The sequence below is a fragment of the Numida meleagris genome, chromosome 5 (assembly GCF_002078875.1).
Source record: "Numida meleagris isolate 19003 breed g44 Domestic line chromosome 5, NumMel1.0, whole genome shotgun sequence".
NCBI classification, from domain to species: Eukaryota; Metazoa; Chordata; class Aves; order Galliformes; family Numididae; genus Numida; species Numida meleagris.
The window spans coordinates 177,677-196,708 of record NC_034413.1 but is presented as its reverse complement, the minus strand read 5'-3'; the positions used below and the strand labels follow the sequence as shown (position 1 = coordinate 196,708).

Sequence of the window (19,032 nt, the reverse complement as noted above, 5' to 3'; positions counted from 1 at the left end):
AACAAAATTGAGATGAAAGAACAGGGAATCCTTCTGAAAATCAAGGAGCAAGATCACCTCTGCCTCGGCAGTGTGCACAGGAACTTCTATTGGAATGAGAAGTTTTATTTTTGAGTTGGAGTCAGAAACACCATCAGAGCTGATGAACCGAATACACGAAAGTGTACAAAAGTATGTGTAATCGTGTTAACACATTTTAAATTTGTTTAGCGGACTTCTACCTGAAAACAGTCATTTTCAAAAGTGGAAGAAAAGTGCACTGATTCCTCAAGGTTGATATTCTGTGGAAGATGAAAAAAGAGATTTTTGTTTTGATTTGGACACAGGTTTAGTGCTGGGGATGGAGAGGAACCACCATTGCTATAATAGGAGCAAAAACCTTTACAGTGACACCTCCTTGCCATTAAATAGGGATAAATGTAGTGATTATGGAGAATGCACAAACTGCAATGGTCCAAATGCTTAAAGCTTTTTTTGTGCTTGGAGTTTGTAAAAGGTAGGCAGCAACCCGCTCTGTGTACCGAACGTGGTGCTGGTGCATTGAATCAGATGGCATGTAACTCCGACGCTGATGTCATTTCTTTTGCAGTTAGGTCCACCTTGTCTAATCTGTTGTGTGGTGATGTACAAACACCTTCAGATTTATGTGGCTTGCTTTTCTCTATGTAACAGTGGTGCTTGAGCTTTCTGAGTAAGACAGCTACTGTGCCTACAGTCACAGAGGCCCGGTGACCACTGCGCCTTCCCCTGCGGCTGGACGGTTGGGGTGGGGGCTGCGGGGCCACTGTGCTTCCTTTCAGGCTTGCTCAAACATCTGTGCAGCGTAAAGGAGATGGAGTGACGCAAAAACGATGTTGTTTAGGCAAGTAATAGTTTGGCCCCAACTGATATCAGTCGCATCTATCTGACAAGGAACAAAGTTTGATCTGGAGAGCACAGCAGCGTTAGCAGGGATTGTGGATTGTGCCTGTGGAGTCTCACGGAGAGATGGGCACCTTGGGGGTTGAGTGATCTTTGTACATCTTTTCTGATCCCATAAATATGCCCTGTGTCATTTCTTGATTCAGGTAACCAGTGTGTAGTAAATTGTCTCATTTTAAACTTCATCTCTGAGGCTTATGAGATGAGATCAACTGCAGTTTTAAGTGTTCCTCTCAATCAAAGGCCATTTGCTTTGGCTACATGCAAAAAAGGCAGAGGGGCAGAGGTGATGCTGGGGCCATCCCTACTTCCCACGTGTCCTGCCTAAAGACTGAAGGAACACTAAAAGTATGTCTTGTATGAGCTGCAGCCGTGACATAGCATTACCTTCATCTTGATAGCAGTACCACAGAGGTTCTGTACACCCTGCACTGTGTAAAACTTCTGTTAAATTTATAGTCTGACCATGGAAATCAAATCAGTTCCTTCCTACGCTGAGCCCTACAAACAAGCTTTCTAGGTGGAGTGGAGGGTGGGGCAGAGGCAATTACAAGTTATTGGCAGTGACATTAACGCTTGTGAAAATTTTAGCATCTAATCTCTATGTTATTTAAAATGTAATCATGATTTTTTGCATTACTGCTTACATAAGAGCTCTGTTGGGATAGTATATAGAGCAACGAAAGGCCTTCACGAAGCTCAATAACATCATAATTTAATATGCAGAGCCCTTAAGGGGTTAAAATGAATTTTATGAAAAGAGATTATAGGATCTTTATCACATGTTGTTTATCTGATCAACAGTTAACAATTTAAGACAGCATTATTCTAGTAAAAAGAAGATTTGTTTCAGATACTGACATAAACATCCCCTCATAATAGTGGCTTTTCATTTACTGCATTGCAACGTACCATAAGCTTAAAGGCACAACAGCTTCTTTGTGTGTCTCAATAATGCCTGTCCAGAGTGATGTCAGTCAATTTTTGACCTATACAGTCTGATGTTATTCTCAACAATCATATAATAGATTTTTTTCTTTTAGTGAGTAAAAAGTGTGCCAGTAAAATCCTCAAGAGCTATCGTGTTCCTCTGTGGTGTCTTCCTTTGGAAGAACAAGGTAGATTACCTGCGTGGGCATTTCTGGAGAGACATTATGATATTTCCTCTGGGTTCTACTAGCTCTTGCTGTTTCCTTCTTTTTTAATGCATATCATTGGGTAGTTAGAGGATCACTTCTCTGTTGCTGACTTTCCAAATGCTTTTGTAATTTCATGTTCCAGTGGAATAAAGAAATATGAACAGTTACACCAAACCTTTTAACAGAAGTTGAAAAAAAAGTACGTTCATGAGGTGGCATCCTGGTAAGAGCAAGTTCTGAGATTAGCCTCAGTTATAGCACTTTGGAGTCTCGCAGAGTAGCACTCAGAAAGCAGATGAAGGGCCCGTCTACCTGTTCGTGCTTCTTGGAAATTACTCCTCCAGTGCAGAAAGGGCCAGGCTGACCAGGAAGCACCCATGGCCACAAGTGCAGGGATGCGATGGCTCCTGCGGGTGCAGAGTGGTGGCAGGGTGGAGCAGTCTGGCGCTCTGCAGTGGCACTCAGTAGTGTGCCCAGCCTCTCTGCCTTCCTGCACGAAAAGGGGGAAGTGCCCGGAGAAGCTGTGGCCACCTCAGCCCTGGAAGTGCTCAAGGCCAGGTTGGATGGGGCCCTGGGCAGTCTGATCTGATGGAAGGTGAGGCTGGAATAAGATGTTGCGTAAGATTCCTTCCAAACCGAACCTTTCTGTGATCCCATGAGATCAGTATTGTGGAGGAAAAACTTCTTCCTGAGCCTCCCCTAACGCAACAGAACTTTTCAGCATCTGCTACTCAGACATCAGTCATGAGCACAAACCAAGTCCTGTCCATGCGGTGAAGTTTAGGGATGCTAAGCCGTGGCCATTGCAAGGTTTTCATTGTCTGCCATTGAATCCAGTGATGCCCACACATGTACTATGGCATGATACCAGCATGTAGTCCTTGGATAAGTAGAATTTTTTAGTTTACTGCCCAACTTCACTAAAAATTTTCTCTTACAGAAAAATCCGATGTAGGTTACAGTACCATTGCTAATAGTTGTTAAACTCCTGTCTTCTAGCAAGATTTCGGGTGGCGTTTATGTCACCTTGCTTTCATAGAGATGGTAAAGAAATGTATATATTGGATTAACCTTATGGAAATCACTTGCATTTCTGTCTTAATTTCTGGATTACTTTCATTCATAGAATTCTAACATTTCCCTGAAAATTAAAACAGTTTACATTTTTGATGCATTTTCAGCTGAACAGAGTGTAACTCTGGTACCATCATTAAGATGGCAGAAGTAGAAACGTAACCTGGGTAGATTCAGACATTTTGTGTGAACCCTTTGTTTCTCCCTTACTGTTTTGTGATTTTTGACTGATGTAGTCCTGGTGGCACTGCCTTGAGCTCCCCTTCGGGGCACATCTCCTGATGTAGTTTCCACTGCTGTTCTGTGTCCTTACTGTGAGCCATACACATGCTGCAGAAGATACCATTGTGCAACTCAGTCATTACTAGCTCAGATAAAGTCAAGTACGTGCTAAATATTTGAGTGACAGCAATTGACCTTAATTAAGCCAGAGTTCCAATGTATACAAGACATTTAAATTAGAGATTGCTAAGGTGGGATGGAAAATTGTTTTTTCTTTCTGTTTATGGGGTATTTTACATTATCTAAAATGAATACAGATGGTAATTGCCAATCTGGTGGCTTGTATTGATTTAATTCAAGAGGCAGCTTCACTTCCACCTTTGGATGCACTTACCTTAAAATATATGCATTATGAAGACAGTGATACAAAGTTTTTGGAAAATCAATATCAAGACAGAATTCTGTTGTGCAAATACTGACTGCAGAGTAATTCTAAAAAACAATGACAAATAACAGAAGCTGGGATAGACAAAATTAAAGCTGCAATTCTGTTGTAGTTAGGCTCTACAGGAGTCCCAAACAGTTACCTGATATTGCATATTGTATATGCTTCAGCAAATAGTTTAAATTGACCCCTTGCTGTCAGAACATGTTAAAAACCTGTGACCACTGAAATAAAAGGATATTTTTACCAATTATTTCTATGCAGTTGACTATTTTGCTTGATTTTTTGCCAGTAACTGCTACCATTATCTTTGTTCCGGCTTCTGATAATTTCCTTAGAACTAAAATAAAATTTGCATCGAAACCTATAATGTTACAGTATTTAAACTGAGTGGCTCTGTTCCTAATTTATTGTGGTTTTGTAATGGTAATTTTAAAATCCGTTAATACTGGCAGCTGAATTTCCTGCACATTGATTATCTTTCCAAGAAGTTAAAGGATGTCTTTCAGGAAGTAAAACATGTTACAGTTAGTTCAAATCATACTTGCTGCCCAGTTGATACTGTTCTGAAATCAAATTGTTAGAGATAGTTCCGTACTACAATAAACAAGTGATACTACATTTTTGACATTCATTGAGATAAAAACTTTTAAATGCCATTCAGAACCCTAATCTGTTTTGATTTTGTCACTTTGATATGTATATGGATAGCCCAAAAGTCTGGAACAACATGACTATCCTCTACATAAATGTGAGAATTTTTCGTTAGGTGTTGGAGGTTTATCACCTGTCATTTTCTTTCCTTTAGTTGGGAGAGGCATTTGCTATGACTTTTAGAGCAGTATCAGTAATTTACTATGTTTAACCAGGTTCCATTTAGAAAGTAGAATAAGAAACAGTTTAAGTGTTCTATTACATACACTTGATAAAGCTGAAAATGGTGTTTCAGAAATAGTGGATGTTTTCTGTATGTATTGTTGTTCAACACTCTAAAAGAAACAGTAGAAGGTGCTCAGCGCACAAAGATAATGAAGCATGATCAGAATAGTCTGTTAGTAAGAGAGGATGAGTTTAGCTAGTAGAATCTTTAGCCTGCAGACTGTAATGTTGACTTAGAATAAAATGGAGTAGCCAGGACTTTGCAGAACGCTACGAGAGGGATAGAAATACTTGTGGGTAAGGGTACAAGAAGAAAGGAGGGGAGCACTGAGTAAGGTTCTTATTAACTTGAAAGCTCATTAGGTAGACATTAATTTCAGGTAAACTAATTAAAGAGATGCTAGTGATCAAAGAATTGAAAGATATAATTCAGTCAGAAATTATGCCTGACCAAGAAAGTTTGCAATGCAATTAACAAGTTGGGTGAAAATGATAATGAAGTGATCAGATGGCAAAGCAAGTGCGTTGAAAACGTTATTTAGCTTTGCATTTGGCTCTGTTTGCGTGCATGGGAGCACTGAAGAGACAACAGTAGTAAGACCAGTAGGGACTTATTGAACGCAAACAGCTCCCCTGACAATACCGTCTTTAGACAGATTTAATTTTTTTTTTTAGAAAAAGGTAACACTAACTGTGAATTTGATTTCACATGTGGTTGCTGAGGTGGCATAATGAATTCCATCAAGTATCGTCAATCCATGTATTTAAAAAACATGATTAGTCATGAGAAGAGAGTAAGGGACTCTGCCCTGGGCCGGGTCCGGTTGCCAAAGAGGAACTATTTTTGCAGGTAGCATAAAGTTTGCTGTACAAACCTTAGGCTTCTACTAAATTAACCAGAACTGCCCTGGCTGCTGTGTCAGAGATGGTTTCCCAGGAGTTTGTTGTTAGAAAACTGTGATCTCCACAGTCTTCTGTGTTTATAACAATGATCCTAATCCTGTCCTAGATAACATTTAGAAAGTGGTAGCAGAAAGTTTCAAATGAAAAATCATGTGTGAGAAATCAGCCACGAGTGATTAACGAGAGGTTTCTTTCTTGGAATGACTGAGGAATTGATGGACACTCCATGTCCCACAAAAAGCTAATGTCTTTCTGAAGGTTTGTTTTGGTCAAAGAGATGCTATTTGTTTCAGATCAGGAAGAAATCGGTGCAGTGTAGGTCTGTGATTTGTATAATTAGACAAGAGAAAGACAAGGTCACTTTTGGCTGGAGATTTGACTGACAATTTCTTCAAACTGCTAAGCAGACTTAGATACCTTCCGTCTCAGACGTCCTTTTCATTAAAATTATTTCCACCGATTTTGTGTCGCTGACGTAAGGTACCATTTGTTTATTTCTTTATCGTATGTATCTGATTGATGCTAATAATTAACAAGTTAAATCTGCACCTGACTCCAGACAGCTGATGGAACGTTTATTTCAGTTATCCACTATAGTTTTGTTGCAGACAATTAATAGGTAAAATCTATGTAAATGTGCAGAGTTCAAGTGAGGGCTATCCTGAACAGGACTTAAGCTATGCACCCGCCTTTGTGCCAATTTTTCAGACTTTTTTTCTCCTGTAATGAATACATGTATTTTGTGCATTGGAGCATGGCACCAGCCCTTTTGGATGGCAGACTCTTCAAGAAAGAGGAAGAGAGTTTTAATCACAAAAGCAGAAACTTCAGTCAGAGAAGTGATTCTACACTTTCTTTCGTTTGTAAATGGTGTATATTGGCTTTTGTGAAACAGAACCCGAGTCCGATTCAGGACAGCGCTTCGTGGATTCTTTACGTGGGTCTTTTGGAGTCTGAAATAGCGCACATGAAAGGAGGAGATTGAACATAATTTGTCCGAAAAGGTAGTCTAAGATTTTTTCCTATCAGGATTCTTTCAGCATATTCCTCTTTGTTGAGCTATAAGCAGCTTTTAAAATAATGGCATTAGCCTATATTTCAGGACTTCTCTGGGTGTTCCCAGCTAAGGTGATTAGTTACAAGAAACAAAAATATGTGCTTTGTAACCTTTTAATGAATATGGGAGACTTGTAAACTAAGATGAGATTTGAGCAATTTGTAGATTTCAAAATGAGCTGTAGAGTTCATTGAAAAGAGAAAAATGCATCATTGAAATTCATGGTGCCACTTTTTCTTTGCCCAGATTTATCATTGAAAGCCATATTGCCTTCCCTTTGCCTTTATTTAAAGCTCTTCAATACATTGTTTTTGAGGACCATTTCTTTTACAAGCTTTTCCTTTCAGCTTGTTCAGGGTATCAGGTCCTACGAACATCTGTTTGTAGCTAAAATCAGCCAGGACCCGGACTGTATCCTGCCTCCCCACTCCCTTTTGTTCCCAAAGGCTATTGTTTCCGATTTCATGCTATCAGAGGGGCTGCATGTTTTCCTGTGTGAAGTTGTCAGAGAGATAAAAGCACAGGAGCAGGGTCACATTTCGAGGGATGGGCATGAAAAATTGGTAAAATGTATCTTGAGGGCCACCCGCAAGACTTGCATGAAGAAATTCAGAAATGGAGAGCAGAATTATAATTTTAAAACTATGCAAATTACAAAGTAGAAGAAACAGTGGTGAAATAAGCATTGAACTGGCAGAGATCGCTCAGTCACATTTATGCCTAGTTAACTCTTGACTTAACTCTTGACTCTTGAGTCTCCAGCTCAGCTTTCTTAAACAGAAAATGCCATCATCTTCAATACAGTGCTTTCTTGTGTCTTTCAGGATTGGGATGAAATGCCAGAAGATTGCAAATAAGCATATACTGTCAGTCACCATAATAAATACACTGGGGAAAATAGAAACATTACTGAAGGTGTCTACCTGCCCAAAATTAGCAAGATGCTACCAGGCCTGCAAAGGTTAAAATAAGGATGGTAATGATGGATGGACAACTAGGAATAGTGAGCTTCATTAACTTAATGGAATACATTGTCAGGAAAGAGAGCACGGTACTATGCTTGTAACTGTGGCTGTGGATTGTGGTGCTGTGAGCCATGATTCGCCAGAACATGTTGATGCTTTAGGCTCATGAATTCCAGAAGTGGCTCCCTAGTTTTAACCGCTGCAGAACTGATGCAGTCAGTGGCAGGAGTCAGGCAGTTAAGCGTAAGGCTGCTTTAGAGGTTTAACTGAGCATCCTCTCATAACTGGCCATTAACATATCTGTGAGAGTTCAGATGCATCTCTCTGAAAGTAGTGAAAAGCCAAGAGGTAGTTCTGATCAACCTTAACATAGTACCAGTAAAACTAATGTCTCGCTGGTTCGTGTATCACGTGGTTGTGATTGCTTTCATCTAGATATTGACTAGATATAAATAAAGGAAATCGTTTTAATAGTATTGTTTCAGGTCAGTGATTTAATAAAATGGCTGCTTTAATTTTAGGAACTCGTAATGACCATTTTGTTAAAGTGTGCAGCAAGAAAACAAATGAGATATGTAAGCTGTATTTTTTTCCATCCCTTATCTATCATTTTTCCCAAATGATAGATAATGGACACCAACCAAGGCATTAGCTTGCTGCCATAAGGCTTCCAATTTAGTGAATTACGTACAGTATACAAGTCAGTGTATTGCTGGAATTTTAGGGGAATTTATCTTTTTCTGTAGCTTTTATCAAAGATGAAGTCAAATATTTTTCTTAAGTGCAGAAATGATTTGCAATTTCATATAAGACGCTAAATGTATTTTTGTTGAATTTAGCAACATTGGCTTTGGAAATTCAGGGGGGACAGCAATACAGAGATTTTTTGTATTTCTGTACATTTCAGAAAAAACGAACTAAATTTGTTTTAAAGGTGCAGTAACGGCTGTACCTCTGCAGTAATATTTTTGAAGATGAATGTGTTCATACATAGAAAAAGAAGAAAGCAACAGGTTAAGAAACCTCTGCCAAGTCTTTAACAGTTCTGTATGTGGGCTTAATGCGGAGAGCACCGCATATATTTAGCTGTGAGTATCACTGATAATTTACCCCCTGTGTCAGCTGCCCGCAGCTCGGGCTGGGCTCCTGGTCCCGCTGCTGGGCCAGGTTCTGTGGGTGTGTCCTGGTGCTCAGTGCCTTCCCTGGGGCTGCGGGTCAGCATCCTGCCTGCCAGGCTGCTGCTGGCTTTAGTAAGGGCTGCCCTGAGGGCTGTGCAACCCCAGCCCAGGTTTGGTGTCTGCAGGCAGCAGAGTGTACAGCCCAGCCTGGGCAGCGCATGTCAGGAGGCAGCTCTGCAGAAGTCACATGGGCGCCATTTGGGTTCTAGGGGGAAAAACAGTTATACTTTCATTACTTGTCAGCATGCTGACAAACATTGCATCTCATGTTGCATCAAGGGTTTTGGAGAGGAATTTCGGTGTTTGTTGTGAGCACTGCTGCTAACGTCCCTTTCTGGTCCAATGAGTACACGCGCTTTCTGAAATCATAATATTCTGATGCCAGCAGTTTTCTTTGGTATGCCTGACCAATTTGGGATGGGTAATGATGAGAGTGGACTTTGTCCCAAAAGGAAGAAGAGGAAGAGTAAAAATTAATGGCACGTCTTAACATCCAGTACAGGATCTTCCTCTTTTTTGTGACCAAAGTGAGTGAGAAAGGCCTCTCCAGAGGAAATAAAGAAGAAGTTATTACAGCTCTCACTTTTTGTGGCGTATGAAAAAGCTTTCTGTATGTTAAACAGTCTTGTGGACATCTGGCATGATTGGTTTTAATCTGCTGACTAAAAAGTCAGGATTAAATCTTGCTTTACACCTCTTTGTACTGCAGTCAGTAAAGTGACAGAGCTGCCCTGAAACAATGGCGCTACTTATTCCACCCAATATGCCATGTGGTAGATCGCCCCCTTTTTCAGCACCACTTCTCCGCAAAGACAATGCAGCATCTGGTGGGGTTTTCCTGTGTCCAAGATATTTTTTGTCAGTAATTTCACTCAGCCGGCCTGCTTAGCTCTCCCCTGGTGCTACTTTTTGAGATGGGGTTTGCCAAACTCAGTGGCAAGAGGTCAGGAGGCCAAAGTGATGAATTTTTATGTGCCTGTTCCTTGTGTTTCTGCTCAGTCATGATTCTTTGCGCGCTGTACTGCCTCTGAAAGGGAGCCACAGCCAGCAATTTGTCCTCCTGGGCTGCGGAGAATGGGGCGGCAGATGAGTTAAAGCAGCATGTATGACTCGGGACAGAGACGCACACAAATGTTGTCTTATGGCAGAACAGAACACTCCTGTCACCATTCAGTGCAAGAGGTGCTGGGGAGATTTGTGGCCTGTTGGCTTTCGATCAAGTGACAAATGAATTTAACAGCACTTAAAGACACAGTGAAAAGAATAGCACTTCTCCAACCCGCGCACAGCTGTTAGCCTCAAAATTATGTCACGTTAACACTTTTGAACCTGTGTTATTCCTCCTCTCTGCATAATTGAGATCTCTGTATATTTCTCAGCATATTTGAATCCTGTTCTGCTTTAAGGAAAAACATTCTACGCGCGTTTCAGAAATTCTATACATTTTACTACCTTATCTTTTGCCCAGTTGGGTCCCATCCCCTCTGGATGGATCTCTGACCCACAGAACAGGACCAAGGAAGGTGCACTTTGGACAGAGCTTTCTGTCCTCTCTCAGTGATGCTCTGCAGCACCCAGAGCTGTCGATGAGCCAGGGACCTGCGTTTGCTGCTGCATTAAATTCCTCTGCAGCCCCAGCCAGTGGTGTGAGATTGCTCTTCCTCCGCATCCTTCTCTCTGACATCCGTGTCCCTCCACTTGGTCCGGGGCTGCATTGCGGTTTGTTCTTGGTCAGCAGCTGAGGTTGGACCCGTTTGGTGGGGAGATTGTCCCTGAGAGAATTCTGAATATCGTTGCAATGCACGAACCTTCATTTGTATTCCAACAGAAACCACACCAAAGAGGTTGCAAAGCTACCGTGCAGTGAAGGAGCGCAACACAGCCATCCTCCGCTGTGTGCTCTGAGCTGCTTGAACATAACTGGCTAAAAAGGGTCATTTGAACTTAGTCTGCTGGATTCATCTTCCATTTCAGAAGTAAATAAAGGAGTAAATGGTGTGGAACCAGACAGGGAACAGATCCAGTGGGAAGGAAATGAGATATGGCAAGGTGAAAGAGAGTCGAGTCAGGGAGGCTAGGTAGAAAGAGAAGGAGGAGGAGTGCAGTGAGGCAACAGTGCCTGTGTCACACCAACAAGGCAGCACCTGATCAGCCAAGTTCTTGTCTCACTGTAACACTGAGCGGCACATCCCAGTTACTAACAGTGAATTTCAATTTCCATGTGAAAAACTTGTTCAGATGTCTGTCTCAGTAGCGCCGAGCCTGGGAGCACAGAGCTGAGGTGCAGGCAGCCCAGGGCACGCTCCGGCCCCGTGCTGTCCCTGTCCCACTCTAGGTCTCCAAACCAGTCTTTGTTTAAGGGCCTGGCTGCTTTTGTTGTTGTGGATTGTAGGAAGAAGAAAAGATGCATCGCACTTCTCTGTATTTTTTACTTTGTGTTTAGAAGTATCTAGTGTTTGGCTAACAGCATGTGGATGACAGGCAGTTTTGTAATTTGATTTCAGAATCACCCAACACTTCACGTTTTAAAAGTCAGCTCCAGTTTTCCATTCTGAGAATAAGCTCAGTAGAACTCAAGCACAAAGGTATTGTGGAATAGTGGATTGAGTGTATGTCATAGATTGCATTGGTGGTTGCTGTGTACATGTACTTTTTGGAAGCCAAATGTTCTCTCTTCAGTAGCTAAGCCTTGATCTTGAGCCATGTCACACTATTGATTTTGCCCAAAATACACCATTAATTTAAAGGGCAGATTTGCTCCAGAAATTGCTTTTTTTAGCAGTGCTTATTGGTGGAACAGAGTACTGTATGGGAGAGTTTCTGAGGCGTGCTGCTTGTTCCAAATGAGACAGTGCGGAGTGCTCTGCTGTGCGAATGCCGTGCAGCAGCTGCTGCCCAGCAGCATGCTCTCGTCTGTCCCCAGCAGGCTGTGACAGTAAGCATGCTCCTTGCAAGGCTGGGATGAATAAAGCTGGCAGCCTCCAGTTTTGTGGAACTCCGCAGCGTCCAAGCTTCCTTAAAGTGAGTCAGGAAGCACCATAGAATTTTGCTGGGTGTTGACTTAAATTTTTGCTACTTTGTTTCTTACTGTTATAGGAAAGAATTAAGTATGGAAGTAGCAGAAACAGTAACACCATCAACACAAACAAAGGCAAATGTTAACACTCAAAACAAAGGCAATTGCATGGCACAGAGGAGCAGATGGGGTTTGCAGGCTATTTTGCTTTTAAAATGAAAAGAAATAGAAAGCTCTTAGTTTGAATGTTAGATAAAAGCAAGCTTAGCTACAAGGAGAGAATCTGTCTCTTTCCTCATTTCTCCCAAATTCGAGGGAACATGTCTCTGCAGAAACAGATTTACATCACAGAATCTGTGTGCTTCATTGAGGTCTTTAACGGAAGCAATGCATGCAATCCTCTCCCTGGTCAGTGGGGTAAAAAATGGGTAAGAACTGAGGGGTTGTGCAACATGGAATGTTTTGGGGTGGTACTCCCGCTTGGCCAAAAGTGGCTAAAGTAGTGGGAGAGAAGTAAAAGAGTAAGGTGTGAATAAGTTCCATGAAGTTCATAGATTATGGGACGGGACAGCGTACTTGCAGATTTCCATAGGAATAGCTGACTGTTCCAGTTCCTGGAAAAAGCAGACAGTTGTCTTAGGGAACTCCCTCAGGACACCACTCAGTGTGAAGTAATGCTGCTGCACGACCAGGGAATGGACAGGAGGAGGGAAGGGGCTTCTCTGGTAGACCACTTCAGAGTTCCAAGTTTGCAATGAACTTGCAACTCCTTATCCGTGTCAACAAGTGAATTTAAACGGAGAGCTTAGAAGGCAGGGAAGGATGGGGCAGGGAGGATGGGCAACACATGGCCCTCATTTCAGTGCTGCTGGCAGAGTACCTACAAAGGTTTATATTCCTGATGCACACAGGTGATGAAGAACTCAGAGTAAATTGTTCATGAACGGGTGTGTAGGTGCTTAGCTGAACCCAGACTTTGAGATCACAATCAGGAAAATGAAATGAGAATCAAAGAAGGAACCTGACTCGAAGGAGTTAGGTAGAGAAAATTAGAAGCTGATCACCATAGCAGGGAGTGTGTGTGGTGGAAAGGAGTGCTATCTCAATTTTTGAATTCTTAGAGATACACCTGGCTAAAAAGGAAAGTAGAAAGGAAAAAAAAAAGAATGTGTTTAATGCAAAAAAAAAAAAAAAAGATTCATTTAATACCAGTATTAAAAATAATAGTTACAAAATGGGACACTGTTTTATTTGCAGAAATGTTTAGGACAGAGCACCAGAAAGTGTCAAGTGTCTAACGAAAGTCTCTTTCCTGCTTGAAAATACGGAGTGGTAGAAGATGTCATGGGGAAAAATTCAGGAGTTTGCGAAAGTATTCTCTCTTTTTCTTTCTCTTTGGAGTTATATGGATGAGTAAGTGGTAAGCAAGGATCTGTATCTGAAATATTTTAATTAAGTCAGCACTTACAGAGTAACACCTAGCTGAAGAGACTGCTTAGCATCAGAAGAAAACAACGCTTAGAAGAGTTACATGACCAAAATTGGGCAAGTGAGATTTAAACGTCAGAGATTCATAAATTCAGCACAGCGTCTAAGTAGTCAAGTTGGATTATCGTAAGTATCTAACAAACTGAACTGTGTTATTGCTAGACATGTAGCAAATGCCAAGGGGCATTTCTTCCAGGTGCAGTCAGAAGTCTGTGTCCCAGGTGAACAAGATGCTGGGAGGCACTGTTACCAGCAGCCCAGTAGCCCTTTCTCCAGGGACAGAGCTTTAATGGCATGCAGTTGGGTGTTCAGCACTTCCTTAAAGATGTGTAGTCTCTGAGAGTTATAGCAGCAAAGGCTTTTGCCCCTTACTCAGATTCTCCTCTGACGAATTTTGAAGAGGCATCGTTGCCACCAACTGTGGGCATGGAGCAGAGCTGCAGGGAGCGGGGACAGCCCAGGCAGCACCTCCTGCCCCATGGTGCGGTGGCGAGCACAGGGCTCAGAGCTGGCGGTGGGCACAGGATGTGGAGCTGGCGGTGGGCACAGGACGTGGAGCTGGCGGTGGCACGGGGCACAGAGTCATCGTGCTGAGCAGGCAGCCACACGGACAGCTGGAGAGAGGCTGTGCCATTAAGCTGAGGCCTCTCTGTCCAGTGTAGTATCTTAAAAACTAATGGAAATGAGTTTGCATTGCCTACTGCTGCACTTTGATATCATTGTCGTGAATTAACTAAAGTATTGGACAAGAAAGTGCATGTAATTATGAACTCCAGACAGCTAGTTTGAAATCGAGCCCAAAGAAGTGCCAGTCATTCCCAGCAGGGATCATTTGTTTTAAGGACATGGGAGATTTTGGAAGCATGAAGATAGTCGGGTCTTAGTGCTGAGCCTTTTTTGTCACAGGCACTACACAAAGTGGTATTTTATAACCAAAGTATCTCCTTGCATGATGATCCTCCAGTGAAGAGCAGAGTCCTGCTGTAGGCCTTGAGCAGCTTCTGGGCTGGGCTTTCTCAGGTGGTAGCACTGGGGCTGCTGTGAGGTTGGATCAGTCCCGAAGCAAACACCAGCAGCAGCGTGGTGTAATTTGCATTGACTTGCCATCAAATCTGCATAGGCTTACATGCTTATGCATACGTGCTGCACAAGTGACGTTCCAAGGGAAGACGGAGCAGTGCAGGAAGCTCTCATGCCCCGTCCCACCCGGTGCCCCCGCCGTGCCTGCTGCCCTGGGCGTGAGCTCACTGCTGTGCAAATGTTCACAAAGCCATTTTTTCCTGTTAATACTTAATGTTGCTTCTCGTTAATTCTTGTTCGTATCTGTCCTTTATTCAGCTAATGTGTACCTCACTGCTGAGTAAAATTCCTACTCCTGGAAGCTTATCCATAAAAAGAGCATAAAAACTTTGAGACATTATTGATATTTCCATACCGTTCATATTAACACGAGTTTAACTGTAGTTGAAGGGATATTTTTTCACATAAAAACAACTGGAAGTTCTCTTAAATGGAATTTTATCACTGTACAGCGGGGACCTTAGCTCTGTAATTTCCCGTCTGCTTACTGCAGTGTTTGGGGGGGACCTCTGCATGGCTCTGAACCATCAGCTGCAGTCGGCCTCCATTTCTAGGCAGAGTTTAAAGAATGCAGCAGTAACTGTCCTGCAGCTAAGTCCATGTCTTTCATTGACTGAGAGGGTTGTGTCTAACACTTGGAAGTTTTAATTCTCTTACTCCACATGACCTGATGAATTTACTTGGCGAATTTTCCAGGGTGTATTCCCAGTACCCCAGAAATCATATGCACCCTCCCCAGGTGAGGAGGAGCCCAAACAAGACAGATGTTCCTGTTATTATGAAGGTAGCACATCTTTTACCTCAGTGTTTGTTTCGAATACAGTTTGCATCCAGATAATAAAAATAGCATTTGATTATCCTAATTTAATAAGTGCCGGGTTGATTTTACTTTTTGAGCAGCATTTCGCTTTTGTAATAGATTATACATCTTCCTCTGCCTTTTCCAGCTTGCCGGAATGCACGGAGTATCTAATTGGAATAAAGTATTTTAAATTTACTTGATTTGATTGCTCGTGTTCAGGAGCTAACTTGACTGGCCCGGCTTCACCTTCACACTGCTCTTCTCTCTTGTTACTTTTTAGCAAGAAAGACTTACGTTTTGATCCATGTAGCTTACTAGAAATTGCGAGTGTGACAATTGCTGAACTTCTTCATGATAAGGGAAAAATGTATGTTCTAGGGGTTTCGTTTTGTTTTGTTTTTCAAATAAGAGTTCAAAGTAATAAGTCCTAGAAGAGTATTCAAGTTGTCAGGAAAAATAACGCACATCTTCAGATTCAGTAGACAAAGGCAGTTGTGAAGTTTGGGTCAGGACGTGCTTGGATGGCCCCTTTTCTGTTTTTCAAAGCAGTTTTGGTGGTGTTACAGGCAGGCGGTAACTGAGCTCCTGCATCAGGAGGTGGATCAGGAGCTGGACCTGGGAGCCGCAGCGTGCGCGGGGAGCAGGGCTGCGGGCTGGGACTTCAGCTGCCGTGTTCAACACAGCACAGCTCCCAGGAACTGCAGTGTGGTTCGCAGCTGTTAGCATCCGTACATGTGCCATATAAAATGCAATTACATAATATACAAGGAATTACAGAATAGTGCATGTATATATAATGTATTTAATTGTGTTACAGTGTCTTTATCCCTTTAAAATGTAAATATACAGAAGTACAGCCTTAAACATTTTCATGTGTTGCATATATACAGGAGAAGACGTTGCAGGTTACATTTATACTGTATACTTCCAGGTTCGGAGGGCTGCAGAATTTAGAAGAAATTCTAGATTTGTCGCTGTCAGTATTAAAAACTTTCCTTCCTGACTTTTCATAGTAATACCTTTTTATTGTGTTCTAAGGCGATTATCAGAAAAGGTCTGACTATGTTTTACAACGTGAGGCACTCAAATTATTGCAAAGGATTATTTTAAAAGTACTATGAGACATCTACCTGCATGGGCTGCACGTGCGGATGCTGAGCAGGCTGGTCTGTGTCTGCTGACCGAGGGCTGAGTGTGGAGACCTCTCTGCTCTGAGCTGAGCTCAGCGACAAACCTTTAGCCAAATTTGGTTTCCAAATCTAAAAGAAAAAAGATAACTTGTGTAGAAGGGTTTTGATGTCTGATTTCCCATATTCTAACTTTGCAAAAGAGCACCTTTCAAGGAATACCCAAAAAAGAAACTGCGTGTTTTCATCGCATTTTGGTTTTCTTTACCAGCAACAAAACGTCCCTTTATAAGTAGACTTGTCTAAAAAGGCACATGTTCCCCAAGTTTTCTGCTTGGGTGACTACGACTTTGTAGAAACTGAAAGGAGGAGGAAAAAAGGAATGCTCCGGCTTGTATAAGAAATGAACCTTTGCCCAATCACTTTTTGTCTGTGAATAAGGTAACTTTTTGTGCATGTGAAATTTGAAAGCAATAAGATATGTGGGTCCTTTCTCTTTATTGGTTCTCAAGAGTCGATCGCGTTTTTTTTTTCTTTTCGAGCAAGCCTGAAGTTGTGAGATAAAGCAGCTCAGAAAAAAAATGTTCTCAAGCAGATGCCTTTAAGAGACAGAAATCATGAATTTCTTGAATTGCAACCACTCCGGGGGTGGCTACAATGACTTTTTGACAGTGACAGTAACTCTGCCTTGTCTTTTCGAGCCCTTCTTTGGCCCATTCACTCTGGAAAGCTGCTTAAGGGCACTTAAGCGCATTAGCATTTGGATGCTCGGGGACCGTATTGACCCTCATTTGGAAAGTTTAAATGAGTGAAAGATGGAGCGATTTGTTAGGGCTTTAGAAACCAGCTTTAGAGAGCGGCGGGTTTTCCGCTTTGGTTTGTTCGGGTGCTTGTTCTAATCTGGTGCGCTGTTTAAAGGCGACCAGACTGATTTGTGACACATGAGCCCAAAGCGCTATTTTTTTAGTCTTGACCCGATTAGCTAATCTGTGCTCTGAATTTCAATGGCGGTATCGAAGGGCCTGCGCGTTGGGAATGGCTCGCTGCTGGATTACCTCATCGGGAGCTGCCTGCGGACGCAGATGGCAAAACATTAATTACGTAGAAACAGAGAAAACGGGTCCGAAGGTAAACGGCAGTGATGAGAGGGAAGAGCACGGCGGTCCATCCCTGGAGCAGGGGATGCCAGCATTGCATGGTGCCCCATCCCAGCATTGCATGGTGTCCCAGTACGGCAGCGCCTGGTGCTTCAACACAGCATTGCATGGTGCTCCATCACAGCAGTGTTTTGTTGCACTGCCCACGCCGTGTTCTCCTCCAGCACCTTCCGAAAGCACTGTGGGGTTCTGCTGTGCGAGGAAGCCTGCACAGGGCAGCCTGGGCCATGTTCATGGGACCCACGTGCTCTCCTCCAGTGAAAGCTGTGGTTTGCCATGCGTCTGTAGGCTCTGTGAGTGCATGGCCTTGCCAAGTCTGTTGTGATTCAGCTTGGAGCTGGATGTTCATAGTCCGCAGATGTGGTGCTGCCTATCTGGGAGGAAAACAATCGTGAACAATCTTCCAGGCAAGGACATGCTATGTTCGGTGAGATGGCAGTCAGCACTTGTTCAGTTTGCAGAGCTGAAGAAAAAAATGGAGATGTGTATTTCACTCTTACTGAATCACACTCAAGCTGCTGTGTTTTAAAAATGAAATCACTCATTTTTCCCTTTTTATTTGTACTGTGGAAACTCATAGGCCACTTTATCCAGGATCGTTTTAATGCCTTTTCTTGAAATGAGAAGAAGTTTTTGTACAGAGTTTCCACTCTTACCACTGGAAACCTGAGCTGAGACCTAGATTGTTTGGAAGTAGGTGGACTTTTTTAAGAATAGGTGCCTGACATCTCTTTCAGAGAAATTCTTAATGGGGAACTGGGAAGTAAGCAGTTGTTGTAAGCAAGATATTATGTCTGGTGGATACTGCGCTTGTAATAAGGAATCACAATATGTGTATTTATGTTTTTGAAAGAAAGAAGTGCGTGGTAGGATGTGAAATTTCCCATTAACAGAAATAATGTTTATTTTATAAGTGAATACTATGCAAAATAACAGTCTATTATCTGACCATTATGAAAAAGAATGGAACAGGCAGAGCAGGGAAGGCACCTGTTTCCTTGTTGACTGAATTCTTGAGTCCACTCTCAGTAAGAACCTCTAGCAAAATAATCCTTTGTTCAGGAAGATCATCTTTACCAATGTCCTTATCCTGTGCATAGATATTGTGAGCTGCTGGAGGCTAGACTATGGCAAGGGAAATTGAGCTGCTTCCCACGAGTAAGTGCCCATCTTGGCCATTTTCTCTCTGTCTTTGAGTAATAATTACATGTGCACAACTCCCCTTTTGTCTTCTGCCTTGAGCTTCCCAGCAGCCCAGACAAATGGGTCAGAGTAGCACCACACACCATCTTGTAGCATTGCCCATGCTGGATAACTTCATGTAATGAAGCCTGCCTACCCCACAATTATGATATAGTCTCTCTCTGCATTTTAAAGTACTTAACATAGTTATAAGAATATGGGATCAGTGAATCTAAAGCATGTTTTTAAGTTAAATACATGCCTAACTGCTTTGCTGAGGTTCCAGGTTTTCACCTATCACAACAGAGCAGAGCACACCCCGCAGACAGCCAGCCCTCTGGCTCCACTTTCCTTGCCTTTACAACTGGGCCACAGCTTGGCCAGTCACACAGGAACC

General features: G+C 42.4%; 1 protein-coding gene across 3 annotated transcripts in view; it reads left to right on the top strand.

The window, feature by feature from the left end:
• The window catches only part of INPP5A (inositol polyphosphate-5-phosphatase A), a 158,951-nt gene that overhangs the window by 100,187 nt on the left and 39,732 nt on the right, over positions 1-19,032 (top strand). The window lies entirely within an intron of this gene.